The sequence below is a fragment of the Bubalus bubalis genome, chromosome X (genome assembly GCF_019923935.1).
Source record: "Bubalus bubalis isolate 160015118507 breed Murrah chromosome X, NDDB_SH_1, whole genome shotgun sequence".
Taxonomy (NCBI): domain Eukaryota; kingdom Metazoa; phylum Chordata; class Mammalia; order Artiodactyla; family Bovidae; genus Bubalus; species Bubalus bubalis.
Genome location: NC_059181.1, coordinates 128315502 through 128328137, shown reverse-complemented (window position 1 = coordinate 128328137; position 12636 = coordinate 128315502). Strand labels below are relative to the sequence as shown.

Below are 12636 nucleotides of genomic sequence, written 5' to 3'. Positions count from 1 at the left end.
AATCAAGTGTGCAAAGCACAGAAAGGGGCTGTTAAGCAACACTGGTCTTTTCCACCAAAGCCTGCAAGCCTGTTGATTATCAAGCAGCAGCCTTTCCCCACGCAAAGGACAATGATATTAATCCAACCTGAACCCACTCTGGATTCAGCAAGCACCAGTCAGAAATCACAAGGGCTCTCAGCTGCCTCTTAAATCAAAATCAAATTCATAAGCAAGAGCTTAAGTTCCCTCCATCAACATCCCTGTTCGGTTACTCACTTGCTGCAAGACCACAGGAATGCCAATTGATCTCACTGTTCTCCATCTTGAAAGATAGTAAGTCCAATGTCCCTGCTTCCTCATGCTTAGGGATGCTGTGGGCCTAGAACTCTTCAGAGGAAAATGGAAAGAGAATTCTGAAGTCGGTGGGATTCTTGCTCATTAGGAAATAGAACTGAGTATTTAAAAGCATATGCTTTTTAATTGGTACTGGATTTGAATCCAGTTCCCACTTTTTTTTTCTACTATGTTTTAATTTATTAATTGAAGGATAATTGCTTTACAAAACAGTTCCCACTTTTAATAGCTGTGTAACTTTGGGGAAGTTGCCTCACTTCTCTGAGCCTCATTTTTCTCATCTGTAAAGTACCTCATTGGCATAGGATCAAATGATGTAATTTACATACAGTGCTTGGCTTAGTTCACCCCGCTATTATTATTATTTATAATGATAAATATCAAACAAACAAAAATACATTGTCCATTTTCAAGGACTCTTCCTCACAAGGCCAGTGACCTGAGTAAGGGGAGCAAGCTCCCTTGGGTTGTAGGCAGTGCCCCCATCTGGTTTACCAATGTCTCTCAAGCTAGGGATTTGGAGCCAGGCAAGAGGGAGAGGGTCTTTGGAGGTGGAGTGAGAGGTGAAAGGTGAAGGCTGACATGCTAAGCCTGAGGTATTTTGGAGGCAGAGCAGGCCTTGGAGGACCCTCATTCACATCAATCACACCATGGAAAACAGTGGTTCAAACTTCAGTGAACTCAAGAATCACCATAAGAGCTCGTGAAATATGCTTATTCCCGATTACTCCTCAGATTACTTATTAACTGCAAAGGAAACATGTACCTTTTCAAAGAAGAATTCTAGAAGACACCACCTTAAATAAGGGATCAAATTTAGCATCACCAATAACAGGGCAACGGCATATGAACCTCCCGATGTGACACGCTGGGAAGTAAACAACATTAGTCCTGTAGTATTCTTGCCAGAGATGTTTAATATGAATCTAATCATGAGGAAACAATCAGACAAATCCAGACAGTAAACAAGGCAGCCAACCTGGACTCTTTAAAAATATCAGTATCATTAAGGAAAAAAGCCAAATGTACAGTTCTAGAATCTAGATTAGCAGAAACAGAAAAGACAGTAAAACAAACTCCATGATTCTTGATTGAATTACAAATAGCTAGGATGTTTGGGAGATAATTTGAGAAATTTTGATATGAGTCAATATTGAATAATGCTATTTTGTCAATGTTACATTTCTTGGATGTGATAATGGTATTATTATTTTGCAAGGGAATTAGAGAATGCTCTTGTTCATAAGAGATACATGCTGAAATTTGATGCAATTTTAGATGCAAAACTTTAGATGCAAAGTGGCATGATACTTGCAATTAAATTTCAAATGTTGTAGCCAAATACATACAAATACATACATGTTTTTATGTGTGTATATGTGTTTATATAGAGACAGCATATGTGCAAATCTATAATGTTACTGTCCTGGTTAATTTCCAGGAAGGATATGCTGTTATTCATCATAGTTTACTTTCAGATTTTTCCAAATAAAAAGTTGGGGACAAAACATAAACCGTTTCCTACAATTCCATCCTTCCCAGATATGCCTTCTCATATCCCCAACGTCCCTTGAATCCAAGTTTTTAGATGCCTAGTATCCTCTACCCCATAACACCAGGAGATAGCTGCAGTTAAGGAGACATGAAATCAGGGAAAGCATCATGAAGGCAGCTACACCTGAGCTTGGCCTCCAGGATTGGAGCAGGATTTTGCTAAACAGAGATAGCAGGAGAAGAACTTTCCAGAAGGAGATGATTACTTGAATGAAGCTTGAAGAATATAGAACAGAGGTCCTCAACTTTAGTGGACACAGAGTTATATGAGGAGATTTTACCTATGCAGACTCTCTGATCCCAACTCCAAAATTCTCATTCTGTAAGATTGAAATAGAGCCCATAAATTTGCAGTTTTAAAACACTAAGATGGGTCTCCTGCAGGGGTCTGAGAACCATGATTTGGGAAAGACTGGCACGGGCAGCTGCCTATTCCACACGCACACACAGAACTGGCCCTGTCTCTCTTGTGTTCAGTCGAATCTCTCATAGGTGGATTGTCACCAAGGCTGATGTAAACCTTCAGGGGAAGTGCTCTTTACTAGACCTGTCAGTCATGGTGCCTGCCGTGTCCACTATTGTACTCACTGCCTCCTGGTCAGGAAAGCAAATCCAGCTAGTTGTGGCCTGGGGTGACCTTGACTGTAGCAGGAATGGGCCCCCACAATTTGGTGACAGATAAGCATGTATGTGCATGCTAAGTGGCTTCAGTCATGTCCAACTCTTTGAGACTCTGTGGACTGTAGCCTGCTGGGCCCCTCTGTTCATGGGATTCTCCAGGCAAGAATACTAGAATGGGTAGCCATGATCTCCTCCAGGGGATCTTTCTGACCCAGGGATCGAACTCACATCTCTTATGTCTCCTGCATTGGCATGCAGGTTCTTTACTATTAGTGCCACCTGGGTAGCCAGGCACTGCTGCTGCTGCTGCTAAGTCGCTTCAGTCATGTCTGACTCTGTGCGACCCCATAGACGGCAGCCCACCAGGGTCCGCTGTCCCTGGGATTCTCCAGGCAAGAACGCTGGAGTGGGGTGCCATTGCCTTCTCCAAGCCAGGCACAGTTCTGTTCAATAGGATTGACAGTAAGAAGCTAAAGCAGTCAGACCAGCAACCTGTGGCACTGTTCCTATAGACTACAGAGGGAGAATTTCCCAGTCCCTGGCAAGAGAAGACTAGAACAGACTTCCAGAGGGAATCAGGGATGTTGTATAATAACATGATGCTGATGACTAAGCCACTTTGGAATCTAGTGGTTCTCTATGCTGTGTGTATCTTCACCATAATCTTTTCTCAAGGTCTCCTAAGTAGACCTCTGTTATCTAATGTAAAAGAAGTAAATTAATGTGCCTTCTCTGAGGTTTCCAGTTCTTGGAGAATTGCTAATGCCCATGCTAGCAAGAAGGAAACTGTCTCTACAGCACGTTGCTGTTCACCTGAGGAGCATGCAGGACTGAAATAAACAAATTGTTTCCTTGTCTCTGGCCTCTTTCAACAGACCTACAACTCAAGAGAAACCCTGAGCCCATGTGCTGGAGGCTCTCCTTATCTTACGGATGCCTGCATCCCAAATGCCTCCCTTTCTTGTTCCCAGTTGTTCGTGCTTGGTTCAGGATGGTGGCAACTCCAAGTTGTGTAGCCCTTTTCTGAACTGTTTGCTTCCCACCAACCCTGGCTCCAACCCAAGCAAAGCCCAGCTTGGTAAATCCACGCCCAGAAGTCAAGGAAGTGAAACAGCCCTCCTCTGTTCAGATAAAGCAACAGCTGCTAGAGGGGGTCAGGCAGGGGATAGCTGAAGACTGTGGGGAGGTTTTGTCTACTACTCCGCCAAGGGGCCATTTGGCCAGGAGGACCGGTTATCTGGCTGGACTCTTAGGCCCAAAGACACCTATATGTCGATTTTGCATGCAGAGAATTCATGCAAAAGAAGAATTTATGGTCCAGTCAGACTTTAGGACACCCAGTCCCCAGCTCTGTGCAGTGCACCAATCCTTACATCACCCTTCTACCCTGTCTCTGTGGAAGGAAGCATGACATGTCTAGGCATGGCCCTTTCTTCTGGTAGGATGACAGAAGCTGTCAAAAGGAAGAATCCTCATCCTACCCTTCATCCTACTCTTCTACCTCCTGGAAACTAGGACACCAGCCTCTGAACTCACTAAAATATGCAAGGTATAGAAAGGGATGCTAGCCCCAGATCTGCTATGAGTGCACAGCAGAATGTTGAACTGCTTAGTCACTTAAACTTTTTGGACCTATTTCCTCAAAGGGCTCTTGTGAGGATGGCATATGATCATTCTGGTGCAAAATCTAGACAAACCATCAGGTCTTCTGGTAGACCATTCCTCTGGGGACATGATCAGGGGAATGACCTCACTGCTCCCCAGCCTCTGATTTCCCCTCTCCCCAACCCTGTGCTGGCAGCCGTAGCTCTAACTTTAGTGAATACAGAGAATGATGGCCTGACATGCCAACATTGTTGAAGATCAAAAGAGTTTGTAGATAATAAGAGCAAAAGACCTATATGAACAAAAGGGATATTTGGGACTCCTGAGATTAGGAATGTCTACTGAAACCACTTTAATACAATTATTTCAGGGGTTCAAAACATATGGAAAATGGGATCTTGGGGTGCCACCATTGTATACCCTCTGAACTACTACCTAGATGGCCCAGCAAGGATATAGGAGCCCCAGGGCCTTGTGATGTAAAGTTTGGCAAGTATCCTCCAAAGCCCTAAACCTAGCTGGTTATTTATTTAAATTTATTAAAATGTGAATGTTAATTTACTTTCTTTTTAAAAAGTTGTTTATTTAATTTTGGCTGTGCTGGGTCTTTGTTGCTGGGAGGGCTTTTTCTAGTTGCAGCGAGCGGGGACTACTCTCCAGTTGTAATGCATGAGCTTCTCATCATGGTGGCTTCTCTTGTTGCAGACCACAGGCCCTAGGGTTTGTGAGCTTTAGTAGTTACAGCACTCGGGCTTAATAGCTGTGGCTTGCAGGCTCAGTTGCTCTGAGGCATGTGGGATCTTTCTGGACCGGGGATCGAACCCATGTCCCCTGCATTGCAAGGTTTCTTAACCACTGGGCCACGAGGGAAGCCCTAGTTGGTTATTTATGAAGTATCTAAGTTGTTCCAGTTGTTGTGTCCTCTGGGCATTTTTGTTCATTGAGATGAATATGCCTGACAAAAGCCTGACTATCATAAGAACCATAACCGTGGGCAAATAGTATGATTAAGAAGATGGGATGATAGATGAAGGACTTCCAGTCACCTCGGAGACAGAGGGAAAGACAATTATAATCAGATACTTTAAACCTCTTTGCTTCACCGAACAATCCAATCATCCAATTTGAAAAGTAAAGTCAGACTTAACACACAAAGGTATGGGGGAGGGGAGGGCAGGGAGAAATGACATCATATGATGTAGCAACTAGCCCATGTATAGCTCAGGAAGCAGCAGCATCCTGGGAAAGAGTGTGGGTTCTGGAGTCAAATAGGTATGGGTACCATTCCCATTTTTGACGCTTCACCCGTGTGACCATCAGGACCTGTGATGGTTCCGAGATTTTATCTTACTTGCAAGCTACCAACTTAACCTGCCACATCTTTTCATGAATGCTGGCAGAAGATATGAGACTCCTGGGTCAGCCAGAGTAGAGGCCAGAGTATAAGCATATTCCTGTGTCAGTTCCCTCTGCCCTCAAAGTCTCAGAGGAGCCTCTCAAAAAGGGCCAGGTGACACTTGCACATGCTGTGGGTTGTGTTACAGGAGAGCAACAGTGACCTTAATGAGTCTGAATCTTCTAGGGTGAGCAGTAGATTTGCCTTTCCATGGCCCAGAGGGAGACACTGGATCTTCCAAAGCTGTTTACTGTACAAATATCCTGAAAAAATAGTCCAGTACAGGGTCAGTCACTGTCTGTTCATAGGATGTGCAGAAACAGGAGAGATCCATGAGCAATTGTCTCACAATAACAATCATCAACAACTTATTGAACCTCTTTGAATCTCTTTTTTTCATCTATAAATGTAAAACTGTCATATTGCCTATCTCGAGGAGTCATGAAGATTAAATGAGTTCAAACACGTTATAGCACCAGATACCTAGAAGATGCTCAACAAATGTTAGTGTCCTTTTACTCATGATCACTTTCTCACCACTGTTATTAGAAGGCCCTACTATTCCACACTTCCTGTTTCCCTCCTGCGGTCATTTCATGGCTCCCAACAAAGACTTCAGTTCATTTCTCCCCACCTTTTCTCACTCATTTGCTAGTTTCCATCTACATCCTGTCAGGATTTAAGTCCCACTTAACTGATTAATTATGTACCAGATATTTATAGGACACTGACTACGTGTCAGATGCTGTGTTGGGTGCTAGTGATAAAACAGAGAATGAGAAAGACATGGTCAATAGCTTCATGGAGTATTCCCTTTTGTTGGGGAGATGGACATTAAACAAATAAATTAGAAATGATTGGTCACCAGAAAGCATGGCATATGGGAGAGAGGATTATCCCCATTTTTCTCATTTGACCTGCCCTGACTGCAGCCATGAAATTAAAAGACGCTTACTCCTTGGAAGAAAAGTTATGACCAACCTAGATAGCATATTCAAAAGCAAAGACATTACTTTGCCAACAAAGGTCCGTCTAGTCCAGGCTATGGTTTTTCCTGTGGTCATGTATGGATGTGAGAGTTGGACTGTGAAGAAGGCTGAGCGCCTAAGAATTGATGCTTTGAAACTGTGGTGTTGGAGAAGACTCTTGAGAGTCCCTTGGACTGCAAGGAGATCCAACCAGTCCATTCTGAAGGAGATCAGCCCTGGGATTTCTTTGGAGGGAATGATGCTGAAGCTGAAACTCCAGTACTTTGGCCACCTCATGTGAAGAGTTGACTCATTGGAAAAGACTCTGATGCTGGGAGGGATTGGGGGCAGGAGGAGAAGGGGATGACAGAGGATGAGATGGCTGGATGGCATCACTGACTCGATGGACATGACTCTGAGTGAACTCCGGGAGTTGGTGATGGACAGGGAGGCCTGGCGTGCTGCGATTCATGGGGTTGCAAAGAGTCGGACACGACTGAGTGACTTAACTGAGCTGAACTGAACTGACTCACTGAGAGAGCCTGTCCACATAGGATCCTATCTCTCACCACTTTTCCTTGATGGACTCAACTTCACTCCTGGGCCCTAAGTAGGTGAAAGGTCAATCTAAACTTGTGGACCAACTAGGATGTAGAACGGTGTCCAAGGAGTGGAGTCCTATTACTTACCAAGACAGGCAGCAGCACTGGTGATAGAAAAGAGAGTCAGAGAAATAAGGCTTCTGTAATGTGCTGAGGACTTGAACACATCCCAGTTGACATTAGCAGACAGTCTTTTTATAAAACTTTTTCTTTTGTATTGGGGTATAGCCTGGCGTGCTGCGATTCATCAGGTCGCAAAGAGTCAGACACGACTCTGATAGCCAAGAATCTGATAGATAATTAACAACGTTGTGATAGTTTCAGGTACACACCAGACCAGCTCAGCCATATATATATATACATGTATCCACTCTGCCCCAAACTCCCCTCCCATCCAGGCTGCTGCTAAGTCGCTTCAGTCGTGTCCAACTCCGTGCGACCCCATAGATGGAAGCCCACCAGGCTCCTCCATCCCTGGGATTCTCCAGGCAAGACCCGTCCAGGCTAGCAGATGTTATTTAAGAGAAAACACAGCTGCCAAAGCTTTTGCTTTGTTGTTGTTGTTGGCTGCACTGCAAGGTGTGTGGGCTCTTATTTCCCCAATTAGGGATACAACCCAGGCCCAGCAGTGAAAGCTCCGAGTCCTAACCACTGGACCACCAGGGAATTCCCCAAAGATGTTTTTGAACGCAAATCCGTTGGCCTTCACTTTTAAGGAATCTACATAGTGCCCTCATTTTCCACAATTAATTAGCAACACAGCCCTCCCTCCCCTTCTTCAAAGGTCAGCCTCACCTCTGGCATATAAAGATATGATCATGCACTCCAAACCAGTGAGATATTTTCTCTTCTTTCTCCTAGCTGAATATTGTTTCTCTCCAATAGGATTGTAAGAACCTTGAAGGCAAGGCCTGTGCCTTCTCTTGTAACGCATGTCTGCTGCTTCCCTTCCCAGCAAAGCCTGCATCTGTTCAGTGACACAATCTGTTCTCAAAAAAAAAAAAAAAAAAAAATCGAGCTAAAAAAAGGAATGATGCTGTGGAATGGTATGGTGTTTACAAGCATATTCGAGGTTATTTTATTTATAAAAATTCCCAGACTTCTCTGGTTAGTCACTCTTATGGTATCAACAAAAACATTTTTCCCCTGAGTATTTTGTTAGCCCAAACAGATTGGTCTCCCTAGTTTCACAGATAGAAAGTCAGGTGTTCATTTGAACCAATCCCATGCTAGTACAGTACTGCTAGGAATAGAAGCAAGGAAACATTATCCCTAACTCTCTCTTTAATCATTAGCTCGGCCTCTTTCTTAGTCTAATCCCCTTGATCAGGAGTCAAGGACCTTTCCAAGCAGTTTGCCAAGACTTCTGTCACTGTTCCTCCCCAGGGCAAGGGGCAAGAAGTGATTAACCTCAGGGGAGGGCATGAGGGGGAAGATGGTCACCTCTCAGCTATTGTAACTTGGAGGTCAAGGGGAGAAGCCAACTCTCTGCAGAGAATGAGATTGGAATGAACTTTCAAATGCTTGTTCTGAGGAGGCCCTCATAAGATGGGAAGAAGAAGCCATGACAATTGCAAAGATGAGCCCAGGCACTAAATCTGACTGTTTACTTATCAAGAGTGAACCTAGAGATCTTGGAAAGTCAATAATTCCTTACTTTGTTCTAGAGAGAAAGATGGTGTAATAGGGGAAGGCATAGAATTTTCACTTTGATGGCCCACAATGCTTAATTAAGTCTAAAGCTAATATATTGACATACCTTCTAAAACATGTGAGAAACTTAGAGCACTGTAACTATAATCACTTCTCCCCAGACATGTCTTCCTTTCAAAAGCTGTGAAATATCATATGCATACAGATTTTAAAATAGACTTTGCTTTTTAGAGCACTTTTAGGTTGATAGCAAAAATGAACAGAGTACAGAGAGTTTCCATATACCCCTTGCCCCCAACAACCTCCCCCACTATCAACATCCCATACCAGAGTGATACTTTTGTTACAATCAATGAGCCTCCACTAACACATCACCATTAGCCAAAGTCCTTCGTTTACATTGGGGTTCCCTCTTGGTGTTGTACATACTATGCATTTTGACAAGGGTATAATGGCAAGTATCCACCACTATAGTATCATACTGCTTACAAGTCCTCTGTCCTCCATCTATCATCCATCCCCCTCCACTAACTCTTAGTGACCACTGACCTTTTCACTGTTCCCATAATTTTACCTTTTCCACAATGTTATAGAATTGGAATTGTACAGTAGGTAGCCTTTTTAGATTGGCTTCGCTCACCAAAGTATATACATTTAAGTTCCGCCACATCTTTTCATGCCTTGATAGCTCATTTCTTGGTAGTACCAGTTACATACAAATTTGTTACATAAAATATTATCGTGCAGTGTAATGAAAAAAATGTAAAAAGCTAATGCCATAGGAAAACCACTACCCAGGTCAAGAAATAAAAGATTGACAACACTCAAGAAATAACCATCCTGCCATGTGGACTTCCAAAAGTCTGGACTCTGCAAAATATAAATAACATGAAAAGAAACATCGGGAGGTTTTAAGTTAAATGAATCTAGAGAGACAAAGCAACAAAATGCAATATGTAAACTTTGGTTGTTGATTCCCGACCTCCACCACCCCAAAAAAAGACCCATAAAAGACATTTTTGGAGGGATTTAAATATGGACTATTTATTAGATGATATGTAGAATTATGTTCATGTATTCAAGAATGTAATTGTATTGTGGTTATATAGGAAAATGTCCTTATTTAGTGGAGATGCATACTGAAGTAATTAGGGATTTTTCCTGATGTCTGAAACTTATTTGGTATGGCTCAGCAATGGCACCCCACTCCAGTACTCTTGCCTGGAAAATCCCATGGATGGAGGAGCCTGGAAGGCTGCAGTCCATGGGGCCGCTGAGGGTCGGACATGACTGAGCGACTTCACTTTCACTTTTCACTTTCATGCATTGGAGAAGGAAATGGCAACCCACTCCAGTGTTCTTGCCTGGAGAATCCCAGGGACGGGGGAGCCTGGTGGGCTGCCGTCTATGGGGTTGCACAGAGTCAGACACGACTGAAGTGACTTAGCAGCAGCAAAAACTATACATGGATATATATGGAAGTTCCACTCTGGTAGGACAATGTGAAGAGCTCTGTGGACCAGCTCTCCAGCGAAACTGGTGAAAATTATGAAAAAACTCTCTGGAAATGATCCTAAGGACATACAGAAAATGAAGAAACATCTACTTAAAGAGTCTACTAAAATTTGATTAGAACATGGGAAGTATGTGGTATTGGAACCAAGACCCATTCTCTTCCTCCCCCTTTCCTAGCTCTGCAAGAAGGAAACTCCTCTCCTGATTGGTGCAAGTAAGAACACAGGGCTCCAGTTTTCCCTAGCTCCCAGTTGGAAGGTTGCCTTCTTAGGAGGTGCAGGATGTGAGCTTTTCTCATCTTGCCATTCTCTTCCTCCCCCTTTCCTAGCTCTGCAAGAAGGAAACTCCTCTCCTGATTGGTGCAAGTAAGAACACAGGGCTCCAGTTTTCCCTAGCTCCCAGTTGGAAGGTTGCCTTCTTGGGAGGTGCAGGATGTGAGCTTTTCTCATCTTGCCCTTAGCTACCCGTTGGTGAGGTAAGATCCAGTGAGCATGGCCAAGAAGCACAGGCTTCATTCTTTTACGCAGCACCCACTTGTGGGATGCAGGCTCTACCTTGGGCATGGCCCCACTGAGAATACTGGGGCCCCATTACTTTTGTTCTGGCTTGTAAGGTGGTGGTTCTGGGCTGAGAGAAGTGAGCCTAGAAAACTCGGAGCAATAGCCCTCCACTCCACTGAATACCAAGCTCCTAGAAGCAGAAGAGAGGAAGGAACAGAAAAATTATTTGAACAAATAATGGCTAAAAACTTCACAAATTTATTGAAAAATATTTGTCTACACATCCAAGAGGGGCTTCCCAGATGGTGCTAGTGGTAAAGAACCTTCCTGTCAATGCAAGAGGTGTAAAAGACGTAGGTTCGATCCCTGGGTAGGGAAGATCCCCTGGAGGAGGGCGTGGCAACCCACTCCAGTATTCTTGCCTGGAAAATCTCATGGACAGGGGAGCCTGGCGGGCTATAGTCCATAAAGCTACAAAGAGTTAGACATGACTGAAGCGACTTAGCACAGCACAGCACACATCCAAGAAGCTCCACAAATTCTAAGAATATACAAAACAAGACAAAAACAGGAAAAGCAAGGAAATACAAAACAAGGAATTTAGAAAGAACACTTAAAACTCATTATTACCAAGAGAAATAACCCAACTGAAAATTGGGCAAAGGATTTAAATAAACATTTCTGCAAAGAAGAAATGTACATAGTCCGTAAGCACATAAAGAGGATGCTTGACATCATGATTGGTCAGAGAAATGCAAATTGAAAGGGCAATGAGATGCCATTCACACCCACTAAGATGACTATAATAAAAGGTCAGATAACACAAGTGTTGTCAAAGATTTGATAAAATTATAACCCTCATACCCTCCCGATGGGAATGTAAAATGGTGCAGCCACTTCAGAAAGCAGTCTGGCAGTTTGTCTAATTGTTAAACATAGAGTTATCACATGACCCAGCAATTCAACTCCTAGGTACATACCCAAGAGAAAAGAACATACATGTTCTCACAAAAACTTGTACACAACTGTTTATAATATAACAGCATTATTCATAATAGGTAAAAGGTAGAAATGACCCAAATGCCTTTCAACTGGTAAATGGATAAACAAAATGTGACATATCTATACAATGAAATATTATTTGGCCATAAATAGGAATGAACTGGGCTTCCCTAGTGGCTCAGACAGTAAAGAATCCACCTGCAATGCAGGAGACCTGGATTCGATCCCTGGATTGGGAAGATCCCCTGGAGAAGAGAATGGCAACCTACTCCGATATTCTTGCCTGGAGAATCCCATGGACAGAGGAGCCTGGTGGGCTACAGTCCATGGGATTGCAGAGTCAGACACCATTGAGCAACTAAGCACAGCACAGCACAGGAATAAAATGCTGTTATAGATTGAATTATTCACCACCACCCCCCCAAATTTATATGTTGAAACCCTAACCCCCATTGTGACTGAATTTGGACATAGAGCCTTTAAGGAGAAGCTGAAGGTTAAATGAGGTGCTAAGGATAGGGTTTTCATCCCATAGCACTGGCATCCTTGTGAGAAGAGGAAGAGACACCAGCAACCTCTCTTTGCAAGTCAGAGTGGAAAGAGTAGAAAGGCCACGTGAGAACACAGTCAGACTGTAGCCACCTGAAACCCAAGGAGGAGTCTCACCAGACACCAACCCTGATAGCACCTTGATCTTGGACTTCCAGTCTCCAGAACTGTGAGAAAATAAATTTGTTGTTTAAACCTCCCAGGTTGTAGTATTCTGTTATGACATACCAAGCAGACTTAACACAAGTACTGACACATGCTACAACATGAATAAACTTTTAAATGAAGCTTTCTACATGAAAGTTTTTAAACTTTTTTAAACTTTCTACAGGAAA

The 12636-nt window shown here is 43.3% G+C and overlaps 1 long non-coding RNA gene across 2 annotated transcripts in view; it reads left to right on the top strand.

Annotated features, from left to right (window-relative positions):
• LOC123331954 overlaps positions 1-12636 on the top strand; it is a 24429-nt gene extending 11793 nt beyond the window's left edge. For both annotated transcript variants that reach the window (XR_006548771.2, XR_006548770.2), the window contains one exon: positions 12288-12636. This is a non-coding gene — a long non-coding RNA (uncharacterized LOC123331954). The remainder of the gene's footprint in view (positions 1-12287) is intronic.